The 13,016-nt window shown below is 36.5% G+C and overlaps 1 long non-coding RNA gene across 2 annotated transcripts in view; it reads right to left on the minus strand.

The window, feature by feature from the left end:
• LOC138917838 (uncharacterized) overlaps nucleotides 1-13,016 on the minus strand; it is a 93,638-nt gene that overhangs the window by 17,311 nt on the left and 63,311 nt on the right. The window contains exon 2 of one of the 2 annotated variants that reach the window (XR_011426358.1): nucleotides 1,561-1,734. The exons of the other annotated variant lie outside the window; for it this stretch is intronic. This is a non-coding gene — a long non-coding RNA (uncharacterized lncRNA). The remainder of the gene's footprint in view (nucleotides 1-1,560; nucleotides 1,735-13,016) is intronic. 2 annotated transcript variants of the gene reach the window in all.

A 13,016-nucleotide genomic window follows, 5' to 3' on the forward strand; every position in this document is an offset into this window, starting at 1 on the left:
ATGTGACCACGAAGGCAGACATCCGAGGCAGGAGGCCACAAGCCAAAGAAGACCTGCAGCCAACAGAATCTGGAAGAGACAAGAAAATCCCCGCTACAGCCTTCAAAGGGAGGGAGGCCCCGCGGACGCCCTGATTGGACTTTGAGCCTCCAGGACTGTGAGAGAATAAGTATCTGATGCTTTACGCCACCTTCTCTCGGTGATGTTACAGTAGTCCTAGAAAAGGAAGACAGTATGTTTCAACTTTATCTATTCCAGAATTTTCATATGATATCTGACAAAAGGGCGCTGAAGCCAAAAAGTTTGAGAACTGCTGTTTCAAGTCACCGTTATTTTGTTTTGTTTTTGTCGTCATATACAGACAGACTCAACCCTCTAGAAAAACTTGGTAGATCTCTTTAAATAATTCCTCTGGTATAAAAAGTTGTTAACTCTTGTATATTTATTTAATAACAAACCATCTTAATAAACTCTATTAGAAATTCTGCTAGCTTTCCAATTTATTCTCAGGTGTTTTCCAGGTAGACAAACGTAACGTTTGCAGATAAAATAAGTTGCTATCTTCTCAATATTTACACCATTTATGTCTTTCTTTGCCTTATTCTTTTGCTCAAAACGTCCAGAACAACACAGATAATTGTAGTTATCTTTGCCTAATTTTAGACACTTTTCTAGTCTGTCATAGTTAAGGATGGTGTTGAGCGATTATTTCAGATGTTCTTGTCATATCGATGAAATAGTCTTTCCTGGTATGCCAACATTTTCCTTTTAATCAACAATGCTATTTAATTTTATCCAGTATCGATTAAGGAGAGCCTGTGTAGTTTTTTTCTTTTTCATAATGTTAATCCTTCCTTGCTTCTTAGACTAAACTCAGCTTGGTCATTGTTTATTATTACTTTATCAATTTTATTTGTTAATATCTTAGGACTTTCACGTTGATAGCTGAGTTTTGTGTGCAGTTTTCTATTTTATCTTATCATCTTCAAGTTTTTAACTGAGAGGTTAGCTTGATAAAATGAATTAAGAAGTTTCTACCTCTTCGATGCTCTAAAACATTTTTTATCCATTTTCCCCTTTCAAATTATTTTTATCTCTATCAAACAATGTGTGTGTGTAATTAAAATATAGAAAAAAATTACTAAAACACTTCTAATGAAATAAAGCAGCCCTCTGACCAACGCTTTTGCTTAGTCTCATGCCTACTTTCTATTTTCTTAGCTATTTTTTCTGCTATTTACCTCCACATTTCTATACCGTTGTTTATACTGTTGCTTCTTGATTTACCAAATGAAGACATTATTTATAAACAACTGTTTATGAGGATTATACTTTACACACCCTCCAACTTTCTCTTCCTCTACACTCTCAACATAATTTTAGCAAAATTAGTTGGTTAATAAATAGTTTACGATTGTATGTTATTTATAGCTGAGACGGAGTGGTCCATGATTGCACTTATTTTCCAATGCAATTTTGCCTGGTAGCAATAACTAGTTGTGTTTTTGGTTTTTTTTTTTCCATTTGTACAGTTTTCGCTAATTTTTGGTTTTCACGTACCCATTGGTCTGCCAATAGTTTTGCCACAGTGTGTTTCTTTGTACGCCTGGTGCACAGTTGTCATCTGTGGATATCCCCCCTTACTCCTCTGTGATTAATGCCTGTTTCTTATCTTCTGTCTTCTTCTGTCTTGTTTTTCCCCCATCATTTTGCTAAAGCACAATTCAACAGCGTCTGAAAAAGAGTACATGAAAGAGACATTCTTTAGTATTCTCGTGTTTTGTCCCTGTATCAGTGCACTGTCTGGGCACACAATCATCCACTAAAAATAGTTTTCACTCAAATGTGAAGCCTTTGCTCCACAGTCTTCTCGCATCCACTTATATTTTTGAAACTTCCAGTGACCTCTGACTACTATTTATTTATAGGGGATTTTTTTCTCTTTTCAGGAGAAGCCTAAGATTTTGCTCTTTACCAGTGGCCCTCTAAAGTGCCACGATGGCATGGCTTAGGGTGAGCTTTTTTCATTCACGCGTTGGACACGTGGGTCCTCACTGAAGACTTGCAGCCTTCACTCCTGGGGATTTTTCCATATATTATTTCTTCTCTGTTTTCTCAGCTGCCTCTTAAACTGCCTGTTGTTTGGATGTTTGACTTTATGCATCAATTCACAAATTTTACCTTTCCCACCTTGTTGTCAACTTCTTTGTCTTCGTCTTCTAATTTCTAAGGGAGTCCTTAGCTTTATCCTTCAACCATTCAATTAAATTGGTGGTGGCGTTCTATTTGAAATTTCCAAGAGCTCCCTATGTTCTCATGGCCCCTTTTGTATATTATCGCAACGTTTTATCAAGTAATTTTTTCTCTTATCTCTCTGAACACATTAACGACAGTTTTATATTTTGATAAGGCAGAATAGTTTTCTTCTGCTCCCTGATTTGCTTTTTGTTTCCTCCAAGGTCATTCTCTCTATTTACTTTTTTGTTTGTTTTGCTCTCTGTCTTTAATGTTAAAAGCATTCCTCCAATATCTGGTGTTCTTCGGCTGTCTTTTCATCTATTGGAAGTGCTGTGGGCATGGGCAGGCTGATGGAGTGGTGCTCACTATAATGCGATGAGGCAACATTCCAGATGATTTATTCAGAGACTCTCAGGCTCTTTCTCTGGTGCTGCTCACTTTCCCCGAGGATAATCCTCCATTCCCCTGCTTGAGGAGCAAAGAGTAGCTTGGACCCTAACTGTGTATATTCTGGAGACTGGGGTGAGGAGGGAAAGGTGGCAGCAGAAGAGGGGAAGGCAGGAGAATTCACCAAAGCTCATGGGTCCTGTTTTTAACGTAGTTTCTGTCTCCAGTTCTTCACTATTCCCAGTCTTCTTGAGTCCAGAGCATCTCAGGTTCTATTTCTCCCTAGAACAAGATTTGTTGCCTTGAGGTAGTCATCAGGTAGTAAGCGAGTAGCTACTGGCCGTTACATGGGCGTGAAACCACTGCAACTACTCTACGGGCTTTCTGTCGATCCAAAGGTATTCAGCACTAAACTTTCTACTGCTTTGCAGGATGCGGAGCCTTTTCACAGTGCTGGGCAATTCGCTAAGCATTGCTTCACTTTCTTCTTTTGCCAAGCCTTAAGGTTTGAGGCTTCCTCTGCTCTGCCACGACAGCTTCCCCTCTGGCCGCGCTCCATCCTCTAAATACAAGTTCTCCTTCTCCTCGCAGGTTTTCTAGCTTCTTATTTTTATTATTATTCCTAATACCATTGTGTTGGAATCTGGAAAGGAGCAGATACAAAGGCATCCTTTTCAAATTAACCTGAAACCTCCTGGAACACTTATACATATTATGAGAAATAACTTTTCTTTGAATGTTTGTCAGAAATTGGCCATAACATCATGTAGGCCAATGCCTTTTATGGGGCTAGATACATTGACAATTTTTTCACTCTATTCCATTTATATATTTAGATTTTATGCTTTTGATTCAATTTTGTTCATTAATATTTGCTGAGAAAATCTTCCATTTCTTCAACAATTTTGAATATCTTATTATAGCACTATATACAATCTTGTGCTATAGTTTTTGAAACTCCTCTATTCTTGTGTATTATATTCCTCTTTTATATTTCTAGTGTACATTTATCCCTCATTTTTAATTAGCTCTGTCAGAGGCCTATTTCTTTTTCTTTACTTTTCCTTTTTTTTTTTTTTTTGGTGAAGAAGATTGGCCCTGAGCTAACATCTACTGCCCATCTTCCTCTTTTTGCTTAAGGAAGATTGTCCCTGAGCTAATATCTCTGCCAGTCTTCCTCTGTTTTGTATGTGGGACACCACCGTAGCATGGCTTGAAGAGCTGTGTGTGTGACAGCACCAAGGATCCAAACCTGCAAACCCTAGGCCATCGAAGCAAAGCACAAGAACTTAACCACTATGCCCTTGGGCTGCAGAGGCCTATATTTTTATTGGATGTTTTAAATAACTAGTCTTAGATTAAATATATATAAATCTTTTTTCATTTTCTAGTTAACTTTTGCTTAACTCAAGTTATTTTTCTTACTTTTCCTAAGGTTATTTTACTGCCATCTTTATAACTTCTTTAGTAAAATGTCTGGTTTATTTATTTTCATTCTCTCTTATCTAACAACAAAGGCAATTTAAGGCTACCTGTATTATTTGTTTCATTTATTTCTAAACAGTCTGCACATGAAGTTTTGATTTTTCCTTTGACCTGAGAATTATTTACAAAAAGTTGTGTTTGTATTTTAAATTTCAAAAGTGTTAAAATTCTTTAGTTGACACTTTTTTAATTACTTGTAGTTTTACTATATATGGTCAGATAATGTGGTTTTTATGATTTCTGATTTGGGAATCTTTTTAAGACTTTCTTTATGACTCAAAAATAATTACTGTTTTTTCTAAGTATGCCATAGGAGCTCAACAAAATATGTCCTCTCTTTGCAGAGTCCACAGTTAGAAGTACATATTAAGTCAACTCTTTCGGGTTTCCCTGTCATTTTGCTGAAGCACATACATCAGTAGCCTCCTGAGAGAAAAAGCCTGAAAGAGAAATGTGTTGAGTGTAGAGTATCGGAAAATGACCTTATTTTGCCACTGATTTGTAGTTTGGCTGGATAGACAATTATATATTAAAAATAATTGGAAGGCACTGCTCCATTGTGTTCTAGTATCCAGTGTCATTTATATACTCTACATCCAGATTTATTTTTGTCTACGTTACTTGGCAATGACTCAGGGGGAGGTTTTAGAGCATCCTCAGTTATTGCTTTTCTGTCAAATTATTCTTGTATGCACATTTTTTCTTTCTCTATTTCAGTGTGATCTTGTGTGGGGAACGAAAGCTCATGATGCTTCATTTATTATGATTTTTACTCTTTATTATAAAATAATATTCACCATCCTGTTTAACACTTTTTCCTGCAAAATTTATCTTATATGTTGATTTTTGCTTGCATTTACCAAAATTACTTTTGGCAAGCATTTATTGTAAATAGTCTGTGTCATTTTGTTTTAAATATATTCTCTTCTGTGAGGAAGATATAGATAGATTTTGGTTTTTGAGCAAAGAGATTTTGTCTTTTTTTTTTTTTGGTGAGGAAGATTCACCCTGAGTTAAGATCTGTGCCAATCTTCCTCTATTTTTTTTCCTCCCCAAAGCCTTAGTACATGGTTGTGTATCCTCGTTGTAAGTCCTTCTAGTTCTTCTATGTGGGATGCTACCATAGCATGGCTTGATGAGAGGTGCATACGTCCGTGCCCAGGATCTGAACCAGCAAACCCCAGGCCACGGAAGCAGAGCACACAAACCTAACCACTCAGCCTTGGGGCCAGCCCCCTGGAATTTATTTATTTAGTCTGAGTTCAATCTAGGAATTTCCCTATTTATCCCACCCAAATTCCAACCTCTTGCTGGTAAATGAGAGAAAACTTAAAGAAAGCATTGAACAGATTTCTGCTTCTGACTGTGATAGAGTTCCTTGAGGCAAATCTATGTTCCTCTTGAGAAAAGCTGGATAAAATTCTAAAAAGTAAAAAGAAAAAAAAATCTGTTTGAAGCTATCAGGGAGCCATTCAGATAATCAGGTCATAACAAGCCAAAATCATAAAGAAAAGGGGACCATAGAGAGTGTGGGAGCACTGTATGAGCCCTCCACGCACCCACCCAGCCCTTTAGGCTTCTGCAGATTCCTGGTAGCAAAAACAGAGGAAAATCTAGGAATAGGGCTGTGGCTACAAGGCATGGAATATTTCAGAACTTTAGTCGATTGCACAGAACTGAAGAGCAAAATATGAGTCATGGCTGACAAGACAGCCAAGACTTCAGACGCCAAGATCCTGGTGAAAAAGCAATCTCTGAGCAGTCAACTTGGTGGCTTTCTCTTCCAACATTAGCAGAAATTGTAAGACAAGCATGGAAAGAGGCTAAGAAGAAAGCTGTTGAAGAACAGAAAAACTTTTTAGAACTCACATGACAGATGAGAGGAGATAAAAATTGGACTTCAGATCCCATCAAGGAGAAGGAGTCCAACTGAAATTTCTGGAGGATTAGACACTAAAAACAGAAGCAAACTGGCAATGACTGAAGACTTGCAAAAGCCGCCACTCTGCCTTGAGTCAGTTCAATCCCCGATTAGACCAATGTAATCTATCCCCTCTCTATTCGCCTTTGAGAGGAAAAGGCAAACCCTCTCTGGAGGAAGGTATTATCACTCAGAGCCTCTATAATTTTTCATATGCAATGCGTGGCATTCAAACAAAAACTACAAGAACAGAAAGAAAAAGTAAACAATAGAAACAAATTCATAGATGACTCAATTATTGGCACAACAGACATTTAAAAGTAACCATGATTAAGTTCGGTAATGGAAAAAACTAACGTCAAAAGTTTAAATGGAAAATCAAATTAAAATTCTGTAAGTAAAAAATGAAATTGAGAACTTAATAGATGGGTATGACAGCAGTTAAGACCCACCAGAAGAGAAAATAAAAGGACATGTGAATTAGAAAGTAGTCACTTGTATACATATATATGTATATATATAATCTCCAAGCTAAACTATAGAGAGTGAAAAATACAGAAAAAACCATACTATACGGAGCATAGTAAAAAGGTCTAACATACAGAATTGGAGTCTCAGAAAGGAGAAGAGATTAAATGAGCAATAAGCAATATGTGAAGAGACAGTGATTCAGAACTTTCCAAACCTAATGAAAAACATTAACTCACTATGTGTCCATTGTAACTCTCAATTGGAGCCATTCTACTTATCCTTGGCCAAATCAGAGTAGAATGGAATAGAATCAAGTGAACAGGATAGGATAGAATAGAATAGAATAACTAGAGATTAATGTAGTTTTGTGCTAATGTAGTTTTCCAAAATATACAAGAGAGAAGTCTGTAACAGCTTGCCAATGTTTCGTATAGAAAATGTACGGGTGGATGATTTGCACCTGGTTTCTGTTATGTTCTCTTGGTTTCTGCTGTTGAATCTGATCGCATAGCATGGTATCACCAGAGGAGTTGTCTCCTGCCAAATTTTAAGCCCCTAAAGAGGAAATGGGAAAGCAACCTTCATTCTACATCTGCCTCTCTCCCTCCAATTTCCCTCTCTTCCAAGGCGGAATGAGTTAGTCTTAGACTTTCTCTATGACATATTTGCCACCTTCCTGGCTCTAGTCTCCTAGGTAATCCTTAATGGGGACAAGATACAGAAAAGAGATTGGCTTACTCATCAGAAGACCTAAACTGGCCTATTAGAACTCTCTCAGAGGTCCTATTTACTGAAAGATAGAAGAAAACTACAACACTGCATGTCTAGAAGCTCAAGATTAAAACATAGATATGCTCAGAGCAGGAAAAAGAATATTTCTTCTTTCATATCTGACCCATCAAGATATTTTCTCCAATCTCCTTAAGAAAAGTTCTGCAACAGCTTTTTCCATATCGATTATTTTCCTACATTTATAGTTTAATTTCTAAGGTTTAGTATTGTAGAGAGAAGATCCTCAACATGTATTAAATGACTGCATTAATGATAAAAGAGATTGCTTCTCATTAGTAGAATATGGAAATACCTCTGTGCTGTATTAATAGAAGAAACCAAAAACAAATGGTTCAATGAATTGAAAGAAGCAAAAGTATTTTGAATTCCTTGTAAAATATATTATCTAGATCAGAAGTAGAAAACTGATGGCCACTAAGCCAAATTGACCAACATACACATTTTGTTGCCCTACAATATTTTTAAAAATGATTTAAATACTTTAACTTGGAGAATGAACTTTATAACCTGACATGCTTTTCAATACTCCCTAACCTCTTACAACTTGCCATTTTATTAATTTATATTGATGATGTTCGAGTTTGTGGCCCTGAAAACTTATTTAAAAATAGAATTGGACACATGGAGGTATGCTTAAATTTTCTAATTGATATAATCAGTAATTACTTGTGTAAGCATTATGTCACAGGTACCATTTTTGATTGTTAAAACATACCAACTGACAGTCTGAAGACATCTGCTAAATAAAAATATCTTCTTATGTATTTTGGATTATCTCAATATAGCGAATGTTAGGTTTTAAAACGAATCTGGTTCTTAAAAACAAATATTATATGAGAGGGTGTCACTTCTATTTTGGATATAGAAAGACACAATAGTACATTACCTCTAGCTTCACAATGAGAAAATCCCAGATAGTCTACAAAATCATAACTCTTCCTGAGCCTATTAGAAAAGTGAAGTTGTAAGGCAACCAAGTCAACTAAATTCCAAAGAGGCCTTCCGAGGAGAGATGCTACGTAACAGCCATTTCACTTTGGGCAAAGGATGGGAAAAAGAGGGGACTGCCAAAAATATGAATATAAAAATTTCCATTTTTAAAAATGCACAAAAAATTTGAACAGACATTTCACCAAAGAAAATGTTAAACATCATTAGTCATTTGAGAAATGCAAATTAAAATTCAATGAAATAGCACTATGAATCTACTACAGTGGCGAAACATTTTTCAATTCACAATACCAAGTACTGACCAAGATGTGAATGAATTAGAACTCTAATACTACTAAGTACTACTCCAGAAAAATGAAAATGTATGCTCAAAGACCTAAACACCACTATTTATAGAATATTTGTTCATAATTGCCCAAAACCAGATATAACCCAAATGTCTATCAACTGCTAAATGGAAAAATATAGCACAACTCTACTACCCAGCAATAAAAAGAAACTACGATACATCATCAACATGGACGAATTTCAAAAACATTATGCTAAATGAAAGAAGATAGACACAAGAGGCTACGTAGTGTATGATTCTCTTCATATGACGTTCTAGAAAAGGCAAAACTATAAGGACAGAAATAAAATCAGTGCTTGGCAGAGCCTGAGCATGCGGGAAGTGCATTCACTATTCATGGACGTGAGGGAAATTTTTTAAGATGGTGGACATTTCTATTTCTTGATTATGGTGGTTACTGATATTTATTTGCCAAGATTCATAGAACTATACATTTTTAAAAGGATAAATTTTACTATATGTGAACTATACCTTAATAAATATGATATAAAAATTATGTGAAGAAAGGGAATGTTTTTTATCTGGATAATTTTAACTTTAACCAAAAAATATCTATTCTCTTCTTCAGTCATCCAAACAGGAAACAGCTGACTTATCAGACAGACTCAATAAATATTACGAGTAAATATGCCACTACCAGTACTAGCTGAGGAATAATGTTGTCATTTTAACACCTGGGAATCTTTAAAAATAAGAAAACCACATCATATATCTAGAATGATCCAGATCAGAGGTAAGGAGATGTGAGTGCATAAGGCCAGAGAACACATCACCCTTGAAAGAGAATGCATGGGGAAGTTCCCCACGGAGGTTATCAGAAGAATCCCCACATGCTCCCAAAATTAAAGAACCTCAAGGGCATTATGCTAAGTAAAATAAGTCAGACAAAGAAAGACAAATATTGTATGATCTCACATATATGTGGAATCTATAAAAACCGAACTCATAGAAACAGAGAACAGACTGGTGGTTGCCAGAGGTGGGGGATGGGGAGTGGGCAAAATGGGTGAAGGTGGACAAAAGACACAAACTTTCTGGGGCTGGCCCAGTGGTCGAGTGGTTGGGTTCGCACGCTCCGCTGCAGGCGGCCTAGTGTTTCGTTGGTTCGAGTCCTGGGCACGGACATGGCACTGCTCATCAAGCCACGCTGAGGCAGCGTCCCACATGCCACGGCTAGAGGGACCCACAACGAAGGATATATAACTATGTACTGGGGGGCTTTGGGGAGAAAAAGGAAAAAAATAAAATCTTAAAAAAAAAAAAGACACAAACTTTCAGTTGTAAGATAACTAAGCTCTGGGGATGTAACGTACGATATGACAACTATAGTAAACAACATTGTATATTTGAACGTTGCTAAGAGGATAGATCTAAAAAGTTCTCATCACAAGAAAAAAAAATTGTAGCTTCTTGAGGTGATAGTTGTTAAGTAAACGCACGGTGATAATCATTTCACAATATATACATATATCAAATCATTATGTTGTACACCTCAAACCTATATGATGTTATTTATCAATTATAGTTCAATAAAACTGAGGGGGGGAAGGCAAAACACAAACTAAACAGCTTGCAGTTAGACACTGGACATGAAAGTGGACAGCGATTTCCAGATTCCAGCAACACTTGTCGTGTGAAAATTTGCCTCTCAAATTATTAAGACACAAAACAATATATAGAACACACACACGTATGGTAAAGTTGCAGAGGAAGCCTGAGAATTATAAACTCCCAATGCAGGGTGATAGACCTCTTTGGTAGCAGTGAAGGGAGGGGCCATCAGGGAGGGATACACAGAGCGCTTTCATTATATAGGCCATACGTCATGCAAAATCCCAAAACTCGTCTGGAGAAGGAAAAAACCTGACCTGACATGAGAATTTACAATCCAAAGTTATCCCACTTAGGCTAAATAGCCATACATTTAGGCTGTAGAAATAAAGAAGCACGGCCCCAGATCTCACTGAGAGTATTATATAGTATATGGGGTATTCACAGTATAGCCTTTCCAAAATTTAAAATATTCTGAATTTTAAACACATCTTCCCCCAAGGGTTTCAAATAAGGGCTGTGGGTCTATATTGGTAATGCTATATTTTTAAAGCTGGGTAGTTGGTACATAGGTGTTGAAATTTTCTTTATACCTTATTTCTGAAATATTTTATAAGAAATGGCTAAAAGACAAAAATATTTGCCAGTTTACCTAGAGTTCCCGGACCCTCTACCCTCACCTTGCAGAAGCTAGAAGCAGGAACAACTGGTAGTTAAGGATAAAACTGATCCAATTTCCCTTCTACCCTCTCCCCTCCCCGCACAACCTCAAGTCCCCAGGCCACAGTAGGCCAAGCTGGGAAGAGAGACACTTTGAACCGGAGGGGACTTGGAATTTTTCATGCCTATAATAGTGACTGAAAAGCTAAGACCTCAACCAGAGTTTTTGTCCAGTGGTAGAGAAGGGAAATTTATCAGACAAAGTTTGAAGGGAGAAAAATAAAACTGATTCCTGATTATTCCTCCATTGACTTCAGCCTATTCAGTAAAATGGTAACATGCTCAGAGTCAAAACAAACGCATGTTTTGTTAATCTTGTAGATAGTCTCAGTGTTATGGCTGATTTCATTATTGAGTTATGATCATTAAATGCAATCATCATAAACTTATGGACTTCTGAGAGACTGATTTCTGTAGACAATATTGTGGTCATGGCTTTTTCTCTTTCCAGTCAAGTGAATGAAACACACTTGCTTCATTAACTCTCTGAATTTCTTTCTCCTGTACATTTGCTAATTGATTAAGAAAATACTTCTGACACAGTATAGTATTTTTCTAGAAAATAATATTCATTCATTCTTATTTGTATTGATTAACTTGACTTGAAACCATCGATATAGCTGGACAGCTGTGGAGCAAGGCAAAGCCCTCTTGGGTACTGATCCCCAAACCTGATTATGAGAATCACTGGATGTGTTAAAACAAACAAACAAAAAACCTTGACATTCTGATTCACTAGGTCTGGAATGGGGCCTAAGGATCTGCATTTTCAAGAATCTCTCCAGATGTTTCTAATGTGCAGGGAGGTTTAACAACCTCCTCTAGAATATTCATGCTTTTTAACAATGACCTTGAGGTGGCAAGCCAAGAAAACAGAAACAATGTTTTATTTACTGTGTTGGTTCATTCTTGTTCACTCAGCTAAGGCTTTTAGCACAGGTTCTATGCATGTTGTTACTTGACTTGATGTTGTCACTTGAAATTCTTAAGATATCAGTTGATCAATAAAAATTAAATGAACTCTTCCTCTAGGATTTTTTTCCTCCTTCATTATTGTTAGCAACATGTATGGTAGAACTATCCAGCACAGAGGTAACCTTAAGCTGATGTATAATACTTTGCGTTCAGAAAAAGCAGTCAGTCTAGGCCTTTTAAAGCACATTATAAAATAAAATATACACATTTTGCTGGTAGAAAGTAAAAATGCCAATTTGTACAAAAATGAAACGCTACATGAGAAAATTATATGCTATGCCCCAGCCACCTCTGTCTTATAAAAATCACCAAAACCTCTCACAACCCTGGGACTTTTCACCTGCCATTCCTTCTGTTTGACAATTTCTCCTTCATTTTCTTAGTCCAAGAAGCCACTCCTTATCCTTTAAAAACTCTTAAAAGAAAATATGAGTGTAAGCCTTTGTGACCTGGGATTAGATAATGGTTTCTTAGACACCTAAAGCACAAGCAACCAAAGAAAAAGATAGATAAATGGGATTTTATCAAAATTAAGGCCTTTTGTGCTTCAAAGGACACTATCAAGAAAGTGAAAAGAAACCCACAGAATGAGAAAAACATTTGCAAATCATACATCTGATAAGGACCTAGTAATCAGAATATATAAAGTATGAGTACAACTCAACAATGTAAAGACAAATAACCCAATTAAAAAATTGGCAAAGGATCTGAATAGACATTTCTCCAAAGATGATATAAAAAGGGCCAATAAGCATGTGAAAAACTCAACATCCCATTCCTAATGGGAAATGCAAATCAAAACCACAATGAGATATCACTTATTCCCAGCAGGATGCCTGTAATCAAAATGATGGACAGTAACAAGTGTTGGCAAGATGATGGAGAAATCGGAACCCTCATACACGGCTGTTAAGACTATGAAATGGTGTAGCCACTTTGGAAAACAGTTTGGCAGTTCCTCAAAAAGATGAACATAAAGTTAGCACATGACCCAGGAATTCCACTCATAGGTATAGATATATACCCAAGAAAATTGAAAACAAGTGTATACACAAAAACATGTACCTGAATGTTCATAGCAACATTATTCACAACAGAAAACAAGTGTAAATAACCCAAATGTCCAATGGTTGATGAATGAATTTTAAAGAATGGATAAACAAGTATAAACCCATA

Source organism: Equus caballus, chromosome 15 (genome assembly GCF_041296265.1).
Source record: "Equus caballus isolate H_3958 breed thoroughbred chromosome 15, TB-T2T, whole genome shotgun sequence".
Classification (NCBI taxonomy): Eukaryota; Metazoa; Chordata; class Mammalia; order Perissodactyla; family Equidae; genus Equus; species Equus caballus.